Genomic DNA, 27,549 nt, shown 5'->3' on the forward strand with positions numbered 1-27,549 from the left:
CTTTTAGCACTGAATATATCCATGGCAGATTCAATTCAAATAATCAAAGGTCAGCTTAAACACTACAATTGTAATCTTTATCTCTTTTTGTAATATAGCTCATTTAAACAGATGGGTTCATTAATTCTGCACTCTTGTGCAAGAACTTAGAAAGGGAGAATAGGTTCCTGGATTACTTCATAATTGTGAAGGCCTTGTTCGACCTCTAAAAGAACAGTTTACAAAAGCTGCTCAAAATGAAAGCCTGGAGGTATCTTAGCCCCACACAGTGGAGGTGCCAGTCAGTCACTAGGGTGGGTCACAGAGGTTACCAGAGATAAAGGAATTTTGCAAACCCTGCATAGAAGCTGCATGACTCAACACATTGAAAGGGGAATGAACTCAGTTCACTGAACAATTTAATGTCCCAGAGTAATGAAATGACAAGTCTGCTTCACACAAGGGTACCATCAAAAAAAAAATCTATAGCAATAGCTATAACAATAGAATTCTCTTAGAAGAACTCTGGAAAGTTTTATTTGGAATATTTACACACTCTAATTTTTGGCGGGTGCAAAGTGATAATTAAATCCGATGAGTTCTTGCGGCATACGGTGAAATAAAATTAAACATTAACATTTAGAACTATTCATTCAGCCATTTTTATCTATTTCACATGGTCTAAATAGTTAACTACTCTCATCCATGTGGAACATTAATGTTTGCTGGTGAGGAAAGGACGGTTTGGTCCAGGAAGCATTTGTTTAACTTTATCTCAACTTTTGTTTAGTAGTTGGTGCTTTATTTACTGGTTTAGATTGAAGTAAGACTGAAATTAGAACCTTCAAATTAGGCCTGATCATTCACTTGCAGCTATACTGAACGTCCCCTGAAAATTATGTGTACATGAGTATGTGTGTAGGTATGTGCTTGTATGTCCATGCTCCTGTAGTCTTCATGCGCTAAAGAAGAATATGTTAAACTGCTCCTTTTCATAACAGTAGCTATTTATAGAAGGAATATAGACTATTTAAGAAACAAGTAAACACAGTTAGCCTATTATAATTTTTCATATTATGTATTCATACTCTGCAGAAGGTCCGTATACTTAGTCTATGGTAGTTTCCAACGCTTATTCTAGCGAGAGGTTATTTTTACAAGCTTTCCTTAGGTAGAGTTGGACGAAGGACAACTCTAGTTCTACCTAATGAGCACTGATATAATTAAGCCCTCGAAGTATTGCTATACATTTAAGCAATAAGGTGGAGTTTGTATCAGAGTAAATAAAGGTATTTAGATTTTATGACCACTGCAGATAGTATATAAACTTTAGACAGTTAATTAGCTCAGATTTCTCTTACATTAGACATGAATTTTGCTTTGGTTAACCACAAATTTAGGATAAACCTGTCATTATCACAGCAAATACAGAAATAACAGACATTTCATATTCACCAATAGCTAGACTTTATTGTATTCGGTAATATCCAACATACACTGACTTGGAATGAAGCCATTTCTACAGTACGACTTTGAAATGCGACTCAGAAATCATACATAATAGGGGAATGAAATGCGGTTGCCGTACTGGAGTAATGTTTGGACAGTTATATGGTAATTGTATGCTGTATTTCCTGAAGTAAAATCCATATCTGAGTACCTGCAAATGTAAATCTAAGTTCCAAAATCTGCTGCCTTTCCATCAAGAGTTCCTGTCTGCTTTCTGTTCTGCTTGGCTCTAATCTTATGTCAGAATATCTGATGTCACTGTAAACAAAAGGAAGGTCATTCAAAAGCATATATATTACCTTATTAAATTAAATTGCCTTTCCCACTGAAAGATGGAGTTTTAAAGAAAACCCTCAACATTCCAGAGTTCCATAAAGGATTTTGTAACATACTCTACCTCCATCCTGACTTTTAAGGCTAAAGTGTCTTTACCATCTGACTTAGCAAAAGAATTGCTATAATGTTTGATTATTTTCATATATAAAATTCAGAACCTTTTACTTTGAAATATGCATTTTTAAGTGCAGTGTTAGCCTGTGGGAGGCCTCGTGGCAGCTCAGAGGACCAGAAAAATATGATAATTAATTTGACCTTTACTTCAAATCTACTGTTTTGTTATAGGCTCCTATCACATGTATAGGCTTGAAAATGAATGTGCAACCTGCATTTGGATGTATGGTTTGTGTGGTCAGCCATAAAGACAAGAAATACTCATATTGTGTAAGCAGATGAAGCCCTACAGAACTTGACAACACAGACAAGGTGTGAAATAGTAGACTTGTAGCTTTGAATACCAGATCAGTGCAGCCTTTTAAATGTAGCTTTAGAGATCTGCTGCTGTGTTTTTACTGCCTGAATTAGATATTTTTTGTTTCGATAGTCATTAATCTATTTGGCCGGCTCATGCAACCCACCATTTTTAGTTTTCCTCAGCTGTATCCCTTGTTTTATTGTGCTTTACAACACAGAGGTATCATGGCAAACTATGTTTTTCTAATCCTATACAGCTGTATCTGTTACAATAGTAATTGGTGCAAAAACAGTATTTAATAGTTATCCTATGATACAGTCTCTTCCATTATCACTAGTTTATGTTATATCTCTAAAGCTCAGATTTTTCCTTGGCTTTGATTCAGTATGTTTGAAAATTCAGAGTCTCAACAAAGACATGAATGAAACAACTGTATCTTCACTCCTTCTTCTTGGCTAACACAAAGAAAGTGTAGTATATCTCTCTTTTGTTTCTAGGTAAGGATTTAGAATGGCTTTTAAAATATCTCAGATTACATTTCTCACATTGTTTATCCAATATGACCAATCATAGCAGGTTCTTTGACAATCTTCTTGTTTAACTTATCAGTTTGCTTAATTCTGTGGAATCTTTCTCATACATTTTTTCCCTTCACACAACACTCACCACAGGTGAAATTCATTCCTGGGTCTCGAGCCAGATCAAGGCTTACGTGATAACTTATTGCTTAAATTTATATCAATATTTTGAGGGCTTAAATCCATTTTAAGTGCGTGGCTTGGTCCTCTGAACAGGTGTGGGTTTCATCTATTAAGATAAAGTTCTCTTTTGCTGGAAGACGTGCTGCTTTTGCTGTACTTTCAAACAATTCAAACTGTCAGTCTCCTTTACTATAAATGCAACTTGCAGTGAGTGAATCACATGGTAATCTGATGCTTAATCTTCATTTATATAGAAGACAAACAATGGCTTTGCAGAGTTTCGGAATGGTGGGGGGGACCAAATTATCCTGTAGTTTCATATATCTTATACCGCGAAGAAGTTTAGAAATTTCAAAAAAATCAGTTGACATCTACATGTTTAGGATGATCTATAACCAAATTAAAGGTGGGAGGAAGCTATTAACAAAATGATTATAATAAAAATATGAAAAAGAATGAGCTAAATTCACTGCTTACCTTCTTATTTTTGTAGATGAATAACTAACTACATGCTAGATATAATTTAAATTAGAACATGAAAATACTAGTCTTTTAAAAAATTTATTTCTTTTTTACTTTAGTGTGTGGGGGGGCTGAGTTTTAAAACAAACAAACAAAATCCCTCCAGAAGTCTAAGATTTTTTGACTTTCATCCAACAATCAAATTTTCTTTTGGAAAAGCAAGCATTTTCATTACACAGGTCAATATTTTCTATTCTAAATTTCAAACTAAAATTCAGTAAGATTGGTTCAGGGGACATTAAATAGTTTTGATTTAATTCTATTAAAAGTGTCATGATTTCTCATGCGCTTAGTGACTGCTATTTGCATAATGATAAAGTCAGGATCTATGCTGGAGACAAGGTCTTGTATTAGACCTAATGCAGAAAGTAGAAGAAAATTTTTTGTGCCCTCCTTTTCCTCCCTAATGCAAAGCCCATCACATTTACTGCATTTATCCTGTTTTTTTTTTATTATCATTTTTTTATTCTTGTGAGTGTAGTAAGAAGGATAATGGAAAAATAGCATTGGTGCACCTTTCGCATCTCATATTCTGATCAATCAGTTCAATCATGCTCTGCTACTTGCAGCTGGTGCAATGACATTACAGCAGTTGTGCTGTGGTCCTGGGGGCACTGACGTTTAGCAGTGTTGAGTGCGAATACAGATGGAAAATGTTTTCTCATTAGGCTTCATGTGAAAAGGAGTGCCCCTAGAAAATATTTCCTGGCTTCAGCCTTGTGGGACAGGTCATCCTCCATGATGTGGCTCATATCCATTCTTCTTGAGTACCCCTCCTACCACATTTAGAGGTTCAAATGTGTCATATGTCCTGATGTCTTGATAGGAGTCGTGTGTCTGGTAGTAAAGTGCTTACATAGTTGGGCTTGTCCTTTGATGAGGTTGTGCAGTTCTACTCACCTACAGGAGGCCTATACCTGAAGGGCAAATTGTGGGTACCTGCTAACAAAGGTAGTCTTTATGAAATGCTTCCTAGCAACACTGTGTCTGTGAAACAAAAGCAGCTATTAATTGGGCACAGCTTTGTAAAAAAATTTATACAGAAAGGAGAATGAAATTCAGTAATAAATAGCTATGATTGCTTACAGAGACTAAAGAATAAGGATGAATTTTAATTAGAAGATTTTCACAATGTTTTTGCTTCCATATGTTTTCTTCTGTTAAAAAGTGAAGATCAAAATGCCTTTCTCGTTCACAACATTCCCTTCTGTGCTTTCATTTTGCCACAAGTGAGAATATTCTAGCCTGCATCACATTGTTTTGTCACTTACTTTCTTACTTATTTTCTAGTGTTATATTCAGGTTTCTGAGCCACCATCTATGATATCCAGTACTTGATATGCTAGACCCTGCTACTTCATTCTCTGTTTTTGCCACATTTCCTTCCCCTCTTAATATCTGTCTTCACAATTACTCAATCGTTATCTTTCATATTATCCTGTTTCTCTTGGGCTTTATCTCTGCTTCACTCATCTTTTCCATCCCTGCAGCTGGACTCTCTCTCCTGTCACCTCTTTGGAGTCTAAAACCAGGCATGTGCCTTCAAAGAAATATCTCATGTGCATTGATTTTTCCTAAGTGCATCTGCTTGTCTCTTTAGTTCTGCTACTTGATCTTTCAGTACCATGAAGATAGCATTTGTAAATGTTCATTTTTGCTTCACTATTTCATCCCTTTATGGGCAAAAAAAAAAAATATATTGCATACATGAAAATCTGTCATGATTTCAAAAAACCCCAATATATTATATAAAAGATAATGACTTACTGTGCCCACATTAAAAGCTAACTTTAAGGAAGGAGTTGTACACTATGTTTGCAGAAAATGGCAGTTTTTATTCTAAGACTTACTTCAGTGAAGTTATAGCAATATACTCTGTTGAGGAGGATGAATTAACTGGGACTGCTGCCACTAGAGTGCCAATGATGTCCGAGCTAACTGGTTTAAGTTACTTTGGATATCTCTGTGCTTCACTGAACTGACTTCTGAGCAGCCATATCCTAGGAGAAGAGAAATAATTAGGAAGCAGCTGAAGATAACTGGTGGCAGAATTCCACTTTTTAAAAGTACTACTGTAAGTCCTAGAATAGTGAGAATCTGGCGTCCTGGTTTTGAAAGCCTGAACCTCCATCTTCTAAAATCAAGCCTTTTAAACTCTTTTTAAAGCCCTTTTAAGCTATGCAAAGATGGGACAATCAAAACCATACAACATAGTTAAACAAGGGAGTAGTATAAGTATTCTAAAAGGCATGCTTTGAATTACATTACCTCCTGATCAGTACTGGCTTTTCTGACTTCCCTCTTTGTGAGGATGATAATAAACAGTTCTTTCTTCTTGGATGTTTTGCAAATCCCTCTGGGTAGCCAAACCTAAATAATAATTTATTTCCAACTTCTGATTAGGAGATCCCTTTCTGGTTAGTTTGTTTGGGAGGGTGGGAAAAAATTATTTTTCCTTTATTTCCATCTCAGAAAGCCTAATGGGCTGTCTAAGGAATCCCTAGAGCTATAAATATGGATCTTCAGCATTGCTTCATCTTCTCTCCTCCAGAACACTATTATATATCCGAAATAATGATCAGTAAGTGCTTGAAATAAATGGAGTGTGTTGTATCAGCCTGTATCATGTTAAACAATGATGTTTCTTTAAGCTTTGTTCACAACTATTAGACATTGAGTTTCTGCTGACTAAGACAGGATTTTCATAAACTGCATACGGAGCTGATTGCGAAACAGATTTACCTTTTACCATTTTTTTTCTTTTAATAATTAACCTCACTGCCACTATTAGATGAAGTTGGTTGGTCCTCTCCATGAGATGCTGCAGGAATAGACAGTATGATACGCTTCTTATTTTTTTTCTTTCCTTTTAGCAGGATTTTGTCCGCCTTAAACTTCACACTTATGACTGTATTTCTAGCTTCAAAAAAACTGTGGGAAAGATCTACCCAGAGTATTTTGAAAGCATATATTTGAAAATTTTCATTTGTAGCCTGCTATTAAAGGAATAACAGTTATGAAAAGATGGGGGATGCTGTCTTCAACTCCGGGAGCTTGAGGAGGCAAAGGTAAATTCTGGACCCTCTGCAGTGTGGTGAAGGTAAGACTACAGTAGCAAATATCAGAAACTCTCTTTTTGCAATGGCTGTTGACAGCTGAATCTCTCCTCTAAGGTGTTAAAAACATGGAGAAGACGCAAAAGCCACAGCAATGTTAGCTCCTGTTTAAATATTCCCTCAGGCGACAACCTGTGAAGATCACCTAAACAGTGAGGTGCTTCAGTCACAGGAGATACAAAACAGCTCTTGCCCTGAGAGCCAAACGCGATAGGGAGATGTGAAGAATTCTCTGTTTTTTGAAGGGAGCATGGGATAAAATATTACTGTGTTCACAGTAGCATGTCTTTGTCAGTGCCAACTGCAACACACAACTAAACAGTTAACTAAAAGCTGTCAGGTTATAACCACCTGGAATCAACGTAAAAGGGCTGCACTACAGTAAGTAGTAAAGGGGGCCAAATATACTGTGAACAGGAATGGCTCATTATTCCTGCTTCAGGGTGCTATGCTGAAAATGCAACCATATATACCCAAAGCGAATAAACCAAGAAGAAAAAAAAAATCCAGACTCCTTGAGTGGGAGCAGTGACCATCTCTTCTGCAGCACATTATCACAATAAATAGCAACCTCTTTAAGAGAGGCACAATTCTTATGAATACAAAAGTGTAATCAAGAGCAAACAAAGGCACAGCAATTTATAGCTCCCTCCACATCTTTTTATTATTCTTCTCCCCTCCTTTTCCTTTTCATGGAAGGTACTATACAGTCTATCAGATTTTAATGTGAAACATTTGTGCACATATTAAAGGTTGTGATTGCTACTTGCCTGCCAGTATTGGGTAATGATTTGGATGCTGGCTATTTGCATATTCTGTATTTTAAAATTATAATAAAAACTCTGAATACAATGTTTTCCTCTCCTTCTCACTTATCTCTGAGTAAATATACATTGAAATGAAGTAGAGTTCAAAAACATTGCATTGGACTATGATGGAATCAAGATGTAAGGACATCTGTCAGAAACAACCTCATGGCTAATATTTTCACAGTAAAGTTTCTCTTTATTTATATATAGAGTGAGAAAATGATCCTCATATATGATTTCCCCTTGTCTCAACTACAGGTTTTTCCTGAGGAAAGGCAGTTGGCTCTGATTTTAACTCTTTGTCCCCTTTCTTTGTTTTCTTTGGCTGCTTGTACAGCAAAAATTATTATTATTTTTAAATTAGAGCCAATTACATTGCTGCCTGCACATGTCTGACAGACCATCAAAATATAATTGTCACAAAAAGCCCCCCAAAAAATCAGTTATTTACAAAGCCTTCAAAATAAAGACTTACTTTTATTCTTTAAGTCTATTTATTAACAAGTTACAAAATAGGAAAAACTCAAAGAAACTGGAGATCATAATTATTTATTACGAAAACCAGCACCAATGTGCTTGTACACCCTCCCTCACATATCAAAATAAGAATATCTACTCTAAAGATCTCACAGTTTAATAGGAACCGTATTTATTTAAGATTTATGCTTCCTAGAATCAATGCTTACGTACAAAAATAAGCTATATATAAACCTATGATGATTTAGAACATGTAAATAAGATTAAGATCTATCTGCATACATGAGAAACATCCACGCGATATGAAGCATCGTTTATTATGCCGGTCTACTGGCAAGTAGTTGATACCTTTGACAATGTATTTAGATGAACAGAATTATTAGATAACTTAATGTAAAAGTTTCCAGCTCCTTCTGTCAACGTTATCAAAATTAGAATGGTGTCATAGGGATTGGCTAAAAAAATAAAAAGAAAAATAAACACGAAGTTATTTAGTCATAAGAATATTTTCCAGCTTATCAGCTGATAAAATAATTGAGCCTGGAAAGTAGATAAAAAAATCAAATAATATAAATATTCCCTCCCTACACTACATATGTGAAGAATTAAAAGTTCATGCTTAAAAATATATTTAAAAGTACCTACAGAAGTCTCTTGTTTTAACATCAACCCGCAAGAGTCCACTTGTCATTTTACCAATAAATTACTTTTGTTTTTATTCCATTCTTACAAAACAAAGATCAGAGGTTGACTGCAGTGGATTCTGACACCTGTGAAGCCTATTTTGTTTATTAGCTAAAACAGGTCATAACTTCAGCCTTAAACTTAGTTGATGGGGAATGTGTTCTTTTTAGCCATAACTAGCAGTGACTCAATCGATCTTTGATTTGTTAGGCGGACTTAAATAGAAAAAACAAAGTATGCCATTTAAAATGAAAGGAAACTGTTACCACATTACATAAGCTTGCTTAGGATGAACATCCTCTAAGCTTAATGGTAAAGTTCATCCTTATGCCAGCGGAGCAGGAAGCATAAGGGGAGTAGACAAAACAGTTTTGCTCTCTTTTCACACAGGCTGCTTACTACTTATAACAGGCTGAGAGACTTCTGTGAAATGCAAAGACAAAAACTTATCCACAAAATAATCTATCTCTGCCTGAAATAGTTTAACCCTCATGGGATGTTTTGTAACTAGTTTTATTTCAGGTAAACAGAACCAAACTTATTTACTTACTGCAGAATATGTGAATCAGCAGCATGAAGTGGTAGATCTTCTGATTGTGCCTGCCTTTGGAAGGAGTGGAGGTGGCATGGGTTTCCTAATTCAGATGTTCCTGCTACTTGTGAATCTCCAGTAAGAAAGAGTCTATGTTTTAACCTCCTGTGTAAGCATGCGTGTGTGTGCGTATCCTGAGATATGAGAGCAAAACTGATGATTGGGTTCCATCAGAGTGGAAGGAAAATCTGAAGTATGAGGAGATAACTAAAATATATGTCAGACAACCAATCTTGGAAGATTGAAATTCTAATTTTACATGCTATATAGGGAAACAAAGGCTTTTTGTTCAGGGCTGTCTCAACTCACCTCAGTTCGGGAAACAAGACAGCTAAACAGTTTCTTGAACTGGAAGTCAGTTCAAGAAAGGACTTAGGCCTAAGTGTTTAAATCCCTGTGGCTGTATCTATGCTTTCATTAAAGATGTCCTTCCTTTTGAAGGAAACCCAGGGAAGCAGGGGAGACGCTGACATGCACACCAGTAGGTCCCCCAGTTTGGGTGGTTCGGGGACCCTCCCTATGGGGCACACCATGGAGAGTAACAGTCCTGCAGTTGGGGGTCTGCAGCCAGCTGGCACACTTAGATCAGGGATCACCCTTGGGGTTGCCCCTGCCCCACTGGTCAGAAGAGCTGTTATTGACTGCTACGAACATAAAAAGTTTCTTGAATGAGGTCCTTCGCAAGCAAGTCTCACGACTCACTTACTGTCCTTTCCACTGAAAAACAAGAAGAGGGCACTTAAAAATGAAGAGCTACTAAAAACTAACAAGTAAACAAACAAAAACCTAAAAAGTCTCAATCCTAAAAGAAACTACACCAGTAGTGTCTTTTCAGGTTAGTACAATTTATTACCTGGCTAAGAAGAGTCTGGATCTAATAGAAATATACAGTCAGGGTGAAGGAAACAGGTTGAGTTTCTGTTTTAAGTCTGAAACTGACCCCACTGAAAGAAGTATTGTTGTAATTATAGCTAGTAGACATAGACATTTTTTTCCTGTAAAAAGACATCCCAGAAGATTTACTATATTACTGGCTAGTTGACATAATGGTGTAATTCCATAGGGAGACCAAGGCTGTAAATACCTTCCCCCTACCAAAAAAAGATATAGTTATTGTACATATATACATTTGTGTGTGTGTGTGTGTGTGTGTGTGTGTGTGTATGTATATATGCAAATACCCAAACAAGGGAGAGAAAAATAACATTCTCGGTTTGCAGTGATCATAAATTTTCAAATAACTTATACCAACCCATCCCTTTGCTCTTCTATGACCTTGGAAAAACAAGATCACTGTTGTATGAACTTGTGATTTGTATGAGAATCTACTTGAACTTTCTGTATCAAAGGGATATCTTTGGAAATGCAGGTGTTAGAGTCATATGTTGGACCTACATACTTTTACAATTTCCTAAGAAAACAGAACATCTACACATTATATATGCAGTAGAGCATAGTGTCACAAGCTATTACTACACTGGCAAAACTTTTAGAGAAACACACTCCCCACTGACTAGCTGTACTAACAAGAAAGGATCAAATTACAGGAACTACCAAACCTTGTGCTTGAGGAGATAGATCACTATTTAGGATTTGGAAGAAAATTTCCCTTATGGTAGAGAAGTCTGTGATTAGATAGAATGCAAGACTTTTACAGCTTCTCCTGAAGTATGAAGCTTTTTGACTGTTGTGAGACAGGAAAAGAACTGTATGAAATTGATTAGTGTAGAGCAGTGTAAATCCTTCTTATTCTTTCCAAAAATTGTCTTGCATTGCGCTACATAGCTTACTGAGCCCATTTTAATATGTATAGCACAATCCATCCATTCAGTGAGACATACTTAAGCTTACTAGAAAGTTATATTAATTAACAAATGTTGTGAGGGTTGAGCAGCAAGAACTTTTTTCTAATGAATAGGACATTTGTCCCAAGATTTTTATTGTTGTGATTTTGATAAAACTTAGCCTTATAAAAAGTACTGATAGTTCAGCCTGTGTGTTGTATTTTATTTCTTTGTTTTTGTTAGTTGTGGTTTAGAAGTGTAGCATACCAAACATAAAAGTATACCATTTATGCTTTTATTATAAAGCGTATTATAGTTAAAAATATTTTTTCTTTATCAGAAAATATAGTTTAATATTATCAGGTTATCATCTCTTGTATTTGTGAACATCCATGTAAATAACATGCTGGTTGGATGGATGTACACTAACCCAAAGAATAATCAGCTTGTAGAAATGACTAAATGAAACTCTGTATATAATATCCTGAATAATTCCCTCTCATTAGCTGATTATAATCATTTCTTCTTCTCTATTTAATTTAGGAATGACTGTATGGGATTAGGTCAAGTGTACCTGATCCCCCTGCTACATCCAAATAAGAGAAAAAATTCTCCAGAGAATGAAAATGTCAAGTAAAGATATACACAGTTTGAGGATGATGGTCTTAAGTACAGAACATCTTACCAGAACGTGTCTAGTAAGGTTGGCTTACCTTCTAGTTATTTGGCAGGTATGACAGCATAAATATCCCTGTTCAATTCAGATCCATCTCATATGATTTGTATACAAAAATTCAATAAATCTGCTTTAGATGGTTATTTGCAATTTTGTACCTCGTGAAAGTATGACATCAGATTTCATGGTCTTAACCTATTTTACTACGTGTTCCCTGGTTGCTGTAGCAACACAGTTGCTATGGATTGCACAGTGGGAGTTGTCAGGGTCAGCAAAGATCAGAGCCCTGCCATTCTTCATTCAAAGGCAATTGTCCCTGAAAAATGTGACTTACTTCAATATTTAAGGCCTGGGTACTGATATTAAACCAGAATGATATTTCTGTTAAAAACCCATAATTAACCTTGTCTTCAACTCTAGGTCACACATTAATGGCAATTTCATAAAGTGGACATTCCTCTGTCTTTCATTCTCAAAAGCCTAGACAGGTTTTAAATAATATGTCTCTTGGAAAAATACACGCGTAATCGTTGCAATTTATTTTATGTCATTATCTAAGCCCTTGAGACCTCACATTCCCAGCTCCTCTCCCTGAGGTAATTGCATACATCTTGGGAATGTGTGAAATGGTGTTAATATTCAGTGCACCATGCCTTTTCAGAGGATCTGCAGCCTACAATGGTGCACTGTCTAGGTGGTTCTCTGCAGAATCTATTTTCAGGCAAGTGTAATAAGCAGCAGCTTTTCACAGGGTCCCAGAATGTTTAATGATTCCTTGAATCCCAACAAAGTGTTAAAGAGTTTTCAGTTACAAAGATGTACTTTGTAGTTTGATGAAGTAACTAACATCAACTGACAAATTCCATCAACAGTTTTTTCTTTCCTCAAACAGTGCTAGCAATACAATCTCTGTCTGTAAATCATTCTCCTGTCTAATGATTGTTTAATAATATTGTTCCCCTATATGAATTTTCTGAAGGAGAAATCTGCTTATGGAGAGACTGAGTGTTTCAGTTTCAAGGCTGTTAGGATGCAAACACTATATTCTTTACAATCTTGTATCTTGTATAGTCAAATGGGTTTCAAAATATACCTACACTCAAGGGCCAGACAATGAACAATCAAGTTCCAGGTGTTTAAATGTAATCTAATTTAATTTATTAACTTAACAACTAGTACAAGTGACCTAATTTCCTGATTACCTCGCAGTATCAGTTGTAACTACATTAAGATACAAGTTTATGAAAAATGCAGAGCAAAACTATTTTTTCTTAGTATTTTTCTTTGCTGCTCTTTAATTAGAGTCCCTGATGAGCAACACTTTTCTACCTTTTAAAGAAATAACAGTTAATAACACTATTTCTTTCTAAAGTATTTAATTACTGTACAAGCTTACTTGTAAGTTAGTCTTAAACAGCCCTGCAAAACTTAACAAGTGCATCTGTCTAACAGAGAAGGCAATGAGGCAAAGTGGCTACTTTTTTCTTTTGTTAATAAAAGTTATCTAGCACATACTTTGTACAAGAAAAGTTGTAGCTTCATGATCAAACCAAAGCCTTGACGGTTTTCCAAAAACGGCACCCAAACCAGTCTTTAAAGCAAACCTATCTTGCTGTCCTCCATAAATCTTGAGCAGTTAGGTGAACGTTCCTGACTTGGTGCAGAACCCTAGGTAGGACTACAGAGCGCTAAGGACAGAATTCACCTCACCTGTCAGCTGTACAGAAGTTAGGAGCCTAGTTCAAGTTTTCTATCTAAAATCTCTCTACAGCAATGAAGGGAGATATGCAATTTATTTTATCCTGACAGGGAGGCTGGGATAGATAGTTTCACCGAGGGGAACTCCCAGCCCTGTTGCCTGCCTGTACTCAAAAGCCCTATGCAATTTGCTGAGGAAGAAAATTTTATTCAGCATGTGATCAGGGCATAATCCAGTCCCTATAGGCTGTGATCTTGCTGTAGATTTCAGTGCAGATCTACTTGTCTGAACAGTCCTATATATTATGCCCCTTTTTCCCTTGCGTTTACTTTACCTGATCACTTTAGATGACTTAAATGTTAAGCTATGTGTTTTTATTGCAATAAGGCTTTTTATTGCAATAAGGCTTTTTATTATTTCTGAAAAGAGAAAGCTCGTTTTCCTCTGAAAAGAATGAAGAGTATGAAATACACGAAGGCTAATTCCATAGATCTTATTCAGAGGTGGCTTCTATGGGGTTTGTAGGGCTGTTCAAGTAATATTTGCCTGTGGTAAGTTAAGGAAATCATACTAATTTTTCTCTGATGATATTAGCTATGGAAATGAAACATGAAAAACAATTACATTCTCTGGCTATCATTTTTACTCTTATTCAGTTTAAAAGTGGTAACATATCAGGGATGCGACATGCTGAATTCAAAAATTGTATGAAGAATATGACCGCCACTGAAAAATATAATGATTCAACACTTGGTTAGTTATTAGAAACACTGATTTCTAAACAACCACTTTCTTGAGTACTTCATACTCAAAAACTAAATGTAATTTTGAAAAAAGTAAATTATTTCAACATCGCATAGAGAATTGAAATTTGATACAACTGAGGGATTTGTTAATGTCATAACATCACACAAACTAATGCACATGAGAACAAATGATTACACATTTTCTTTGATTCTGAATTTGGATCCAAATTTCAGTCATACATCAGCCTATCTTTTCCAATTAATGGCACTGTTTGGAATGACTTGCCTTTTCCATGGAATACTTTTTAACGAACCTTCTGATCAAATGCACATCATTATCTTTCATGGAAAACTGAGACAGTCAGGCTGGTTACTTAAAACAGTTAAAATTGTTTTAAATTCATTTGGCTTCACTGAGGTAAAAGAATGTAAACGAAAAAAGAAATATTTACATTGTTAAATTGTTAAAGACCTTTAAAGGTTTGTTGAAGTCAGATTATCTTTTGGACTACAGGTAGAAGAATATAGATAATATTTTCTATCTTCAGTTTGCATGTTGTGAAAGGTCATTTTTAGAGATTATGCACTTAAATATAATAATTTTTTTCAGTCTACCATATCCAAAATAGAATCCATTTAGAAATGTATAGAAGAAAATCAGAAATTGAGGTTCTCCAATACAATGATATCATCAAAATCTAAATTCTTCTACTATAGTTCTTTGTCACTGAAGACTTCTTTTTTTTTTTTGTTTTATGTTGTTTTATTGTCTTTACAGCAGCCTACCGAGGTAATTATTTATCTTTCTATTTGGCAAATGACACCTGTAACTCAAAAATAAAATAAATCAATGTAATTAGAATTTAAATACATTTCTTCCAAAAGGATGAAATGATCAGTTCTTAGTACATAAATTAGTATGCTACTGTTATAATCAGTTTTACCTCTCCTGGCACCTTTGCTTTTTTTAGAAGAATACTTTCCTTTGCACATAGACCAATCCATCGAAATCAATGGAGATACCCTAGGTAGAAAGCCATTCAGGATAGGTAGGCATAACAGAATTTAGCCCTGTGAAATTTGTTATAAGTGGGATCTAATTTCCTATCTTTTTTTTCCTCCTTTTTCCTCTTCTCTTTTGTAATTATCTCTGTTTAATTAGAAATAATATAAAATTGAGTCACAGCTTTCCTTTCACCATACAACTCATTTAATACCATCCTCTCTTTTTCTGTATCCAGGGAAGTAGTATTTCCTAAATGACATTTCAATAGAAACCTAAAAATGCAGTTTAACAAAGAAATCGGGGGATACTACAAGGACAAGGCAGACTTTTTTGAAGGTGTAAATAGTCCCACTAATTACACACGTATACACTCATACACATTTTTTTTTCCTGTTGCTTACTCTCTCCGTCTCTCTCTTCCCTCCTTCTGCCACCTCTTTACCATCAGCGCTGAAAGCCAGTTCAGCCACAAATCAGGTATACTGTTTATTCCTTTGGTAAACAAAGCATGGGCCCCCATCCTCTGCCAGCTCACTGTTGAGTGAGATAAGCAGACCTCCTATTGCTGAATTATGATCTTTCTTTCAGGCTTATGCCCTCAGGACCTATAGCAGTCCTTCTAACAGCTTGAAAAATGGAAGCAGTTTCAAAGACGAGCTTGCTGGTACTGTGACTGACAGACTATGAAACCTTGTTGTTATTCACATTTTAAGAAAGGGCCATTCGTTCGATTTCAGCTCGTCTTTTCATTGAATTGTTTCCCAAGCAGTTATTTAAGTGATGATAACAATTTTTTAATTGCAGGTTTAATTACAGGAAAAAGTCAATTATCTCATAGGTACAGCATTTTACATAACGAAGGAGCCAATTTAAAAACAACAACAAAACCAGCAACTAAATTATGGCTTTTTCAAATATTTAAGTTATTGGAATTTTGTAGTGTGATTTTCTTCCAAAATGTTTGATATGGCTATTTGAAATGATTTATTATATTTAAGATGTTCAGAAGTTAATGATAAAAATAGCAGCAGCTTCTCAGACTAATATTTTAGATGCTTTTAAATGATTTTTTGAGATATTTACTGATCTCTACTGCTAGATTGAATATTCTATTGGTGCAAATCAGCCCCGTTGCAGCTAGGAAGCTCTTTTATATTAGAGGAAGGTGTGACCATTTTTTGCCACGTATATGTCTCAGATTGATTAAAATTTACAAACAATAGGTGGGCGTCCTGAAATGCCTATTCAAACAAAAGCTACATTGGCCTCTCACTTTAAAAATACAGTATTTCACTGGAAGTTTTGCCTGAATACAGATTGAGCCCAAATTTTGTGCAACATTGGACCAATAAGTATATTTAGCTATAGCTTTCAATGACAGTCTCATAGGGAAGATCCCAGTCCTTTTTCAAAAATTTTTCCAGATCACTACTACAATAGCTGTCTGTTTTTTAATACAGTAAATATTTATAAGGAAAACTGCCTGTCCAAAATAATGTAACAGCTGTCTGCTCCAGCATATCCCTAGTGATTCCCCCTATTACTGTACTGCTGTTCCAGTCAATCACTCAGTTCCTTGAATCAGCAAAAGTCTTCAAAGTCTCTTGTTCATATAGCAGGATATGGAGAAACCTGTTGAGTTCAGAGCAGATCAATCTTAAAAGAAAGAGAAGATAGAAATATCTCAAAAGATATTTAATAATGATAACAGTATAGAAAAATACCTTAAAAGCAATACCAGCATGAGAGTCATGTCAATGCCAATGAGGCATTTTTAGTGGGAACCCAGGGATAGATGGAACAATTTTGCATAATTTGTGTCTACCCAGATAGGAGCATGAAGGAGCCTTCTTCTCTGATGTAAACTACAAATACAAGTGAAGTCTTGCTACTGTTCCGATAGCAGTAATCCCTGACAGTATCTCTCATCTGATGAGCCTGAGGTTCAGCTATAGCTTTCCTCCTTTATGGCCAGTCATACAGCAGCGGCTATGTTACCACAGCCCAACGGTGATAAAGTGAGCACTTTCTCTTTCTTGCCGCCTGTTATACTCCATTTGAAATACTGGCAAAAGTGACACTGACGGCACTGGCCATAAAGAAAAGCCTGTGCATTGCCTTCATGATCAGACTTGGCTGCAGGCCCTATTGCAAGTTCAACCTCCAGAGCAGCCAAGGGCGCTGTAGAGCAGGCAAGATGTGAGGCACGCTAATGCACTGTTAGGCATGCCTGCCTAGGCTGACTGCAAGGCAGTCATATAGAGGCATACAGCGCATTCTGCACTTACTCCTGCCATGGAGATCACTGTTGCAGGTTAGTACGGTGCCTTTGGGTTGCCTTAGGGAGGAAGATCTCAGTATCCTTTCTTCATGCAGGCCTGTGAATGACAGAGGTACATTGGTGCTTTCTAACAGTGGGCAAGACAGAACATTAGACTTTCTTAAATTAGAGTTCAGTGATGGTTGCCCCACAGTGCCACTTAGCCTGAGCTGCTAGAGAAAAGAGCCTAGACATCTAGCAGCCCTAGTGCCCCTGATTTCTGAACACAGCTGTTTAGAAGACTGTATGCATTTCAGGGGCTTATCACATTGAATGCAGTATTTCACTGCCTATTTATGTGTCTGTTTAATACCAAGATTCCTGAGTAATTCTTAATTCCCATTATATGGACTTCCTGTGCAGCCCCAAAAGGGAAGCAAGATGGAGTTGGAATGGACTGAGCTACAATATGAAAACTGAACGAAAACATTCTTGAGTTTTTACACAGTTTTCTTTACAAGTAAATATGCATCTTCTAGCCATACATTAAGCAACATGAATAACAATTGTTACTTGTAGCTGTTCTCTCTTTGTCTCAAGATGGAACTTGTACAGGCAACACTATGGGCCACAAATGGTACATACCTTGTGGAATGTTTATATCAATGAAAACCTCAAAGGTGGTTACTGCTGGCATTTGATAAAAGAAATTAAACTGCTCCCTTTTAACCATTGCCTTCCTTCTGTTACCACTGACCATGCAGATAATATAGGGATCTTACCTTAAGCTACATCATTCTGACTGGAGTGAGTAAGGTGTAAGTAAGCCACTGTTGTATTGTATGAATATTAGGTTGGTTGTGAGAGCTGAGGAAAGATTACAGAAGCCACACACTGTCACCTCTGCCATTGCTATTCAGTTAGTATGTCTGGTGAGGCTGTCATAGTCTGAATGTCTAGGCAAGAAGGATGACATTTTATCCACTAAAAGGAAACATAATGGAAATCCTCTTATGAGTTTTTTGGAATGCATCTAGGGCTGCTAATAGCCTCTCCAAGCTATTCCAGTGATATAAATGAACCTCAGAAAGGAGTAAAGGTCTAATTCTATTTATACCATATGTATTTGGATGAAATGCAAAATATGTCATAGAATATAACCCATACGCATTCTATCAATAAGATCATGCCTGAAACTCTGCAGCTACTTTGACTGCATGGACAGTTCTAGCAGAGCTAATGATAAAACATGGAAAATGCAGGCATAGGGAAAGAGCATAATTCCAACTGGAACAGCTAAATATATCTAAAAGTATTGTCTGTAAATGATACATATAAAAATGTGAATATACAGATATGGAATGTAAATATATCACAGAATGGCTGAGGTTGGAAGGGACCTCTGGAGATCATCTAGTCCAACCTCCCTGCTCAAGCAGGGTCCTTTAGAGCATATTGCCCAGGATCACATCCAGACAGGTTTGGAATACCTCCAGGGAAGGAGACTCCACTACCTCTCTGGGCAACCTGTGCCAGTGCTCTGTCACCCTCACAGGAAAGAAGTTTTTCCCCATCTTCAGATGGAACTTCCCGTGTTTCAGTTTGTGCCTGTTTCCTCTCGCCCTATCTATCGCCGGGCACCGTGGAAAAGAGTCTGGCCCCATCCTCTTGACATCCTCCCTTCAGATAACTTATACACATTGCTCAGATGCCCCCTCAGTCTTCTCTTCTCCAGGCTGAACAGGCCTGTCCAGGTCTCACTGAATGACAGCACAGCCCTCTAGGGTATCAGCTGCTCTTCCTAGTTTTGTATCAACAACTAACTTGCTGAGGAGGTGCTCTGTCCCTTCATCAAGGTCATCAGTCAACAAGTTAAACAAGACTGGACCGAGTATTGACCCCTGGGGGACACCGTTAGCTTCAGGCCTCCAACTAGACTCTGTGCCGCTGACCACAACCCTTGGAGCTCTGCCATCCAGGCAGTTCTCAATCCACCTCACTGTCTACTCATCCAGCCCTCACTTCCTGAGCTTGCCTATAAGGATGTGATGGGAGACAGTGTTGAAAGCCTTGCTGAAGTCCAGCTAGATAACATCCACTGCTCTGCCCTCACCTACCCAACTAGTTGTCCCATCATAGAAGGCTCTCAGATTGGTCAAGCATGATTTACCTTTGGTAAATCCACGATCCTCATCACCTTCTTGTCCTCTACATGCCTGGAGATGGCCTCCAGGATGAGCTGTTCCATCACCTTTCCAGGGATGGAGGTGAGGCTGACAGGCCTGAAGCTCCTTGGGTCCCTCCTTTGCCCTTTTTGAAGATTGAAGTGACACATACATATGTCTCACACACACACACACTCACACGTACACACACACATACACACATCATATTTTATATACACATATATATATATATACAAACACTTATACTACATGCAATGTATATTATATATAATACACACACACACACACACACACACACACACACACACACACACACACACATATTTCGCATATATATTTGTGTATGTGGAATGCTGAATAATGGGTGTTTTTGCATGGGAAATTTCCATGGAGAAACTGTCTCACATTGATATTCCAGTAAATTCTTACACTAAAAAGTACACATTGTACACAGTATTGTCTTTGCTTGGACTTAAGAAGTCAAGGGTGAAGAGTTTTACAAGTCTTTCAAAAGCTTCCCCTGATCCATTGAACTTAAAACAGATTAGTCTTGAGGGAAAGACAACTTTCCAGACACTGTAATTACAGTGAACGATGGCAAACCAAAGACATGCATTTAATGGAAACCTACAAACCAATACAGCTAACTACATAATTTTTATTTTCCTCCTCCATACGCCAAGGATTCTGTCACGTGCTGCCAAACTACTCATTCCCAACATCTCTGCGCAGTTCAGAAGTCCAAGACATGAGAAATAGAGAATGTTTGGCATTCAGTGGGAAAATGTAAAATTACTGGTGATTGAAATCAGACCATGACTCACCAGACAGACAGATAACACACCAAGAAGAGACATTTTCATCTGTTTCTGGAGATATTCATCTAGATATTCATAAAACTGCTGTGCAGAGTATCAAGGAGTCAGCATCACAACTTTCTCAGGAAAACATGCAGAAGAGAATAATTATATGCAAAGCATGTATTCCTCTATACAGCCTTTTAAGCAACGGGATTAAAAGGGCTAAGCACAAGAAAGCTCCAAATATAAGCAATTTTGGGGGATAAACATAATGTTAAGAACTACAAACCCCACCTATGCAATAACTACGGCTCTGCAGCCATGCAATTTTGTGCTATACTCCTTTCAGTTGTCGGAAAAGAAGCACGGTCTGGAGCCTAGGTTTAGAGAAGCATGACCACTCTTTGGAAGAGACGTTAAAATGGGACAGAGATGACTTAAAATAACAGTGCCAGTTCATTGAGCCATGGTTTGTCCAGTGTTGATATATGGGAATTCATTACTGTTGTGTTTTTAATGGGATACAATATGACATTGATGAAAAATGACACAATGAAGAAGTAACAAAAGTATTTTCTGAGGGATTTTCCCAAACAGAAAGGAGTCTCTGAAGGAAAAAACCTACCATCTTGCTGCAAATATTGGCTGTCAGAGAAGCTCCTTAGGCTAATGCAGCCAGATACAATGTGGAGAGATCCTGAGATTGCTAAAATTATTTAGGAGCCAAACTCCTCTTTCTTAAGAGGACCAAAGAAGGGACACAGAGGAATCTTTGGCACTCGCTTCCAGTCTGGTGCCTGGTACAGCTTGGCCAAAGTTAGAACGGCTAATTCAGGTTATCAAAGTGTATTGAGAAAGACAACACAGTCGAGCGTGGGTTAAAATAGGGTTTTAAAATGGGGATAAATCTTCTTTTTACCTACAAATAAAATGGCTTCCCTGAGCAATTTTAAGTGGGTATCATTTTTTGGCCTTCTGTATAGTATTATTTTAGTTTTATATCAAAATATTTTTCACTTCTCTTCATCTTCTCATGAGGAGGATACAGAATTTAGCATTGCCCGAAGATTGTACAACAATCTTGCTGAATGATAACTCTCAAAAAAAAAAAAATCCCCCAAACCCACTGTTTAGGTCCATTGAATTTGTTAGAGCAGTGTATCCTGAAAAGATCTGATGCAACTGGAAATTTGTAAAATAAATAATAAAGGAAAGGATATTTCAGGTCATTTTTGGTAGCCATATATCACAGGAAAAATTGTCTACCCAAGCAATCGACCATTGGAAAACTCTTGAATAAACTTTATGGTAGGAAGCTACGGTTTCTGGAATATAAACGCTCACTTGTAGCAGCTGCTAATGCATCTTTTTTTTTTTTTTTTTTTTATGTCAATGGCTGCTCCTAAACTCCTGGCATAGTTTGGCTCGCTCCTCTGTCCTTTAAGCAGTACTATCTCCTCCTGAATCCTTAAAGTGACCATTTTTTAAATACAAAAGTACAGTTTGTTGAGAAGTAATTAGGGAGCTTCCATATTAATGTACATTCCGGTAAACTCATAGCCACAAAAAATTAGGAAATGAAAAGCTTATTTACTAGCATGCCAGCTGCATGTTCCTTTCACGCAAAGATACATGCCGTTCCACTACCAGGACTTTTACATACGAGAAACGATGGTCCTCGGCCCTGTTTTGGCTACTAGAAGTGTCCACCTTTCTTAATTCAATTTCCAAACTACCTCTTCTCAGAATAAAGCACCACTCTGTACATAAACTAGAAAGAAAGGGAATCAGAATTAAGGTTCCTGTATTTGACTGTTGATTTTCAGGACTTGCAATAAGAATCTGCTGTAGGGCTTTATATGACTTCGTAGCTTAAAGTATTTCGATGCTTTTTGTGATTTTGAGTGAGGTATTTGTAGTCAGGAAGAAATCTAATTATGGTGAGTCCTCTGCAGCCCTGAAAATCAAGTCGGGGTGATGTGGCTGCCCAGGGTGCACGATGGGTCTGCAGTGCTAATAGGGACAGGTGTTACAGACCCCGTAATCCCTCCTTAAATTCACCTTAAACTTGAGATTGTTCAGTAGCTGAGCCATTACACCAGTCCTTAAATGCAGAGATTTAAATTAGAGGTGCAAGTGATTGATATTTGAACTGCAAATAAACCATCTATTTTCTGCCCCTTAAAGTAATTTTTAAATAAAATCTTTAAATCATCCATTACCACTCCTTTGTCCTCCTCAAAGTATTCGTTTAATGAAAAATTTGTAATGCTATATCACACAGTCTATTGTGAAGTTTGCATTTTAGCACATTTCCTTTTTCTTCAGAGCCACTAAACATCTTTTCTAAATCTTCCCAGCCTATTTTCTTCCTCAACCTATATCTTATCAATCTTTGATCCATAATAGTTTCTCACACCTCTGTTGCTTAATCAGAATGTGTCTGGATGAGGCAGTAGCATTGCTTCAAAGCTCTTTAATCATTGTATTGAATTAATGCAATTACATTCCTGATGCATTAGAAATCTCACCTCTGGTCTCTATATTTACAACTCCTTTTGAGTCCTTTATAGCCTTTTTTCACTATCCTGGAGGCAGGATTTCCAACCTCCACAAGCTTATCTGTTAATGTTATTAAACAGAGCAGCACACAGAAAGATATTTGCGGTAGAAAGAAGAAGGAAGAAGAATAAATAGCAGACTAGCGAATAAAATAAATGTTGCCTTATTTTCTTAACTAAACGGAGCCACTATAGGTGTAATTGAAATGGGTTATGTATTCAGGAAGGAACTTTTACTGTTCCAATACTGTTCTCTCGAGGTTTGAAATCCAAGTGCTTAGTTATACATGTAAATTGCAGAAGGTTATTGTTCTTTGCGATAATGAAGCACTGAGCCCCTTGCCTTTCAAAGGGAAAAGGCTCCAAGGGAGTTGAAGGTAACTCTCAGAGAAACGTTCACAAGAATAAAATTCGATATAAAGCTACAAAGAAATAACTTTCTATGTAAGCAAAATGGATTCTGATAAGGGTATTTTTTTCAGTATTACTTTTGCCAGCAGGATGTGGTACCACTTGTCAGCATATCCTGAGGAGGGTTGGATCAATACGTCTTTAATGACATCAATGGAGTAGCAATAACAATTTATGTTATCTGAGGATCTGGCAATTCATATTTAATGTTTATTCTATTCAATTTTGTCTTCAATTCATAATGGTTACTACTCCCAAAGAGAATTTCACTATTCTATTATGATCCAAGCTTGCTTATTAACCTGCCTTTAACCAAAATACCTCCAAAACTGATAGATATTCCTAAAGAAAAAAAAAACAATTAATCCCTGTCACTCATAGACTAATACTGACAAAAGGATTGGGAAGGACTAATTAGAAATGTAATACTGATGCAAACCAGATGAAGCATAATATGAGCACTCTATCACTAGGAGTTAAGCTGATGTCCTGTTATAAAGCTAATTGCCTTCTGATCCCCAAACCTCTTCAGAACTAAATAAATTTTCCAGAACTTCATTATTCTACATTTCATTATATATAGATAGATAAAACTCGGATTAAATTTTTTGCGGCTATATTATTTGGAATGTTTGATTATGGTTTAGTTTTTTGAATGAAAAATCGCTTTTTCAGTTCATGGTATCAGTAATATGCTAAACAGTTTCATTTGGGCTTTGTTCTATGGCCTTTGGTAAGGGAGGCCTTTTAGTATTTTCAGGGAGCCCTTTTGAGAGATTCAATGTATAGTTGCTAAATATCTAATATTTTCAATTAAGAGTTTTTAATTAGAAACTGTTGGTTGTTTGGTTCCAGCTGCTCGGCCTAAGATGTGAGAGGGAGTATTTAGGAAACCACAGAAATGTGTGAGGAGGCTGAGCAGATGTATAGATGGGGGACAGTGAAGAACACTGGGAACAGGGCTCTGAGAGGATGCAAACCGAACATGAGAGGACTGAGGTCAGTAGTGAAGTGCAAAGAAATTACAGTTTTTATTCAAATAGGAAGAACACTTTGTTGGAAGACTGGAACCTCAGCATAGCGAGACACAGAGGGGCATGGAACTGGGGGACGTATGAGCAGAAGATGCCACAGAGAAAAGGAAAGATATAGACAAGGTCAGCAAGAGAGAATGTGATGTTTGCACGCAGTGGTTAGGGAGAGGTTATATAGGGGAACTGAGGTAACAAGAAAAAAAAAGAAACAGAAAAATGTTATTCCCCCTTATATAGATTTAACTTCTACCCTCAAAAAGACATTCTGCATGGCTACTATCTGTGGCACATGAGCCCTGGTTGTGTCAGGCTCATAAAATATGCTGGAGTGTAACCTTTCTCTAGCAGATGTTATGATCAGCCCAGTTTAAACTGGTGTTCATTAAAACAAATCACAAGCAGAAACTGCTGCCAGTAGGGAGTTAATGTTGAAAGTATGCTTCAGTGGAGTCCGGCCAACAAAATACCCTTTTCCACACAAAAAATTCATCACCTTTTGAAAACTCATGTGTTAGGGAATCTGGTAATAAATGGTACAAGAGACGCAGCCAGTTCACAACTGCAGTTTAATCCTTCCTTGCTCTTTGCTACTCCACTCAGCATATGCCCACCCATCCCAGCTTAAACAGTCCCAAAGTGAAATTTGCAAAAAATGTATGCAAAGGTCAAAATAGCAAATTGCTATAAAAAGTGCACTGTGGGAATCAAGTATGACAGGTGATCAGTGTTAAGGAAACAAAGAATGTACTGTAAAGGCACTGCTCCCTCTCCGTGCCTGAAATGGCTTTGAAATGCTCTAGCTCAATACGAAATTCTAACAATGTTGTGCCTTATTGAGAACGTACTGTTTTTATATTGTAATAGATTCCATTAGGACAGTGGACTGGGCTTTCTCAACGTTAGCACAGGCTGCTCATCAAATTGTTCCATTTTTTTTCCATCCTGCAACAACAAAAAAAACAACATTCCATCTATTAAAATAAAGGTGGGGGAAGGCAGAGAATGACTTTTTTTTTTTTTTTATTGCATATCTAGATAAAGGATTCTTTCCTAAATCTGTTCTCTCCTTTGGGAGGATCTTCCAGATCTCCTAAGACTGAGCATGTTTTATGCTGTTCTTCTCTGGACAGAAATCAGACAAATCTGAGCAGACTATTTTTTTAAGTGAAAAGCAAACGCCTCTGGCCAGCAGTAATTGCATTTGCAGCTCTGAAGTTGCCTGTGGCTCTGTCATGCATCTAACTAAATATTCTTTTTCTTAGTGAATCACAGAGTTTCTTTGTTTTCGGCTAGTTACGAATGTCTCGTGCAATGCTTGTCCTGAAAAGCTACAAAAAATACTTCATACAATATGAGTAAGGATGGCAAATTTAAAGCTCATACAGCCAGGTGCAGACTGCCCACTTTATGCACCTCATTTAGGAAATGCAATCCATTTTTCTATTAATTGTTGCCAGGTGACTTTCTGTTTAGTCTATATAGTCAGTGAAGAGAAGGAGACACCTCATCTACACGTCTTGACTTGCTCTTAGTAGTGGACTCTTTACCCAATGCGAATGGTTCTGGAGGTCATGCAGATTTTTCTTGCGTGAATTCTAAAACTGCAGAAAGCTCTTCCTGTTTGGGTCCTCATTCTAACTTTAAGTATGTGAGTGGACAGGATCCTGTGGTGATTCTCACTGAAGCTTCCTGGGAGTTTATCCTATCCTGCCATGGAAGGGGCAGGATATATCTTTTCTAAACTCAGAGTGGACCGCACAGCAGTTATTTGGCCTGGGGAAAATCAGCTGACCTCACTTGGCTTTAGCAGCAGTTGGGGCTCTGTAAAAATCAGTGATAGCTACCCCAGATTTTAATTTCATGGGTCTTTAAGCCACAAAAAGGAGAGTGCAGAAATGACTTCACACCTCACAAGTAACCTTTACTGGAATGTACCCTTCATCTGTGCGGCTGTGTCTATCTCTGTATGAGAACAAAGCAGAAGGAACAAAACAGTCTCTTAGCACTGAACACCAGGAGAAAATTGTTTTTTTAACAAATTACATCTCAAGCCACGCATATCTGGAAAACCCTTAGGGTCTGGAACTTCTCAAAACTTTCAGTCTTTTAGATAGATAAGCCCATTCACTAAACAGTATCCATGAAGTGTCTCTCAGTAGCACGTCAGTGTCTTTTATGTGAGGAATGATTTATAGCAATTAAATATAGTTGTTGGGAGAAAGAAAATTGAAGATTGTTAGTATAAATTTAACCTGTTTTCTCAGTTGGTAAAGCATAAGTCACCTCTGTTGATTAGGATTCAGTCTTCAACACAAACAGTTTTCATTTTGTATAAAAAGGATATGTAATGATCTAGCATGCTAGTTCTTAGAATTTGCGATAGAGCATTTGTCAACTGCTTGATATAAATGACAGATGTTTATATGTAATAGAGCAGTGTAACAAATTTTGTTAAGAAGGGTATGAACCAGATGTTCACAATATTGGCATTTTGAGAGGAAAATGTCTTTTTACATTGTCTATGAGTCATGAGCCAAAAGAAAATGTGTTTATCACAGGAACTCACACTTGAGACCTTATCCTTTCAGCAACAACATAAAAATGATAAAGTATTGAGTATAAGAAAGTATCTAAACAGCACTTACGTTTTATGAATACTTGTGGGACCATGGTATGAAATCTTTCACACTTCCTTTATCTGTATGATTTCAGATTTAAATGTAAGTTTAAAGGGTTTAGAAGCATTACTATCTGTAACATCTGCTCAATTATTTTCAGCCAATCACAGAGAAATCTGAAGGATTTTTAGGAGTGAAAAATTTCACAGTACTTTATTTTCTCTTCAACTTTACCATTGCGTGCAGAATAGCCAAGGCATTTTAAATGGTTTGTGCTCCTTTCGGTGATACCTGCTTACTACGCTGAGAAAGGGTTAAAAGTCTTGGGTTTCCTTAGTCCTTGTGGAGTTTCTGGCAAAGTTTTCCTTCTCTGATAATCGAAATGTGAACGATAATCCAGAAGCTGCAGATTTTACCCCAATTAACACCCAGAGTAGCTTGAAAAAAAACAACCAAAACCACTTTAATTTCAACTTGCAGACTGTTGGATTTAATCCCCTGTTTTAGAGATTGAATTGAGGCAGTAGAATAGGAGAGAGTCCCTTGTTAAAATAGATTAATTCTTTGAAAGTATACAAGAAGTGGATGGAATGGAAGAGAGTCTCCTTTGATAAACATTCCGCATTCA

The sequence above is a fragment of the Struthio camelus genome, chromosome 1 (assembly GCF_040807025.1).
Source record: "Struthio camelus isolate bStrCam1 chromosome 1, bStrCam1.hap1, whole genome shotgun sequence".
Classification (NCBI taxonomy): domain Eukaryota; kingdom Metazoa; phylum Chordata; class Aves; order Struthioniformes; family Struthionidae; genus Struthio; species Struthio camelus.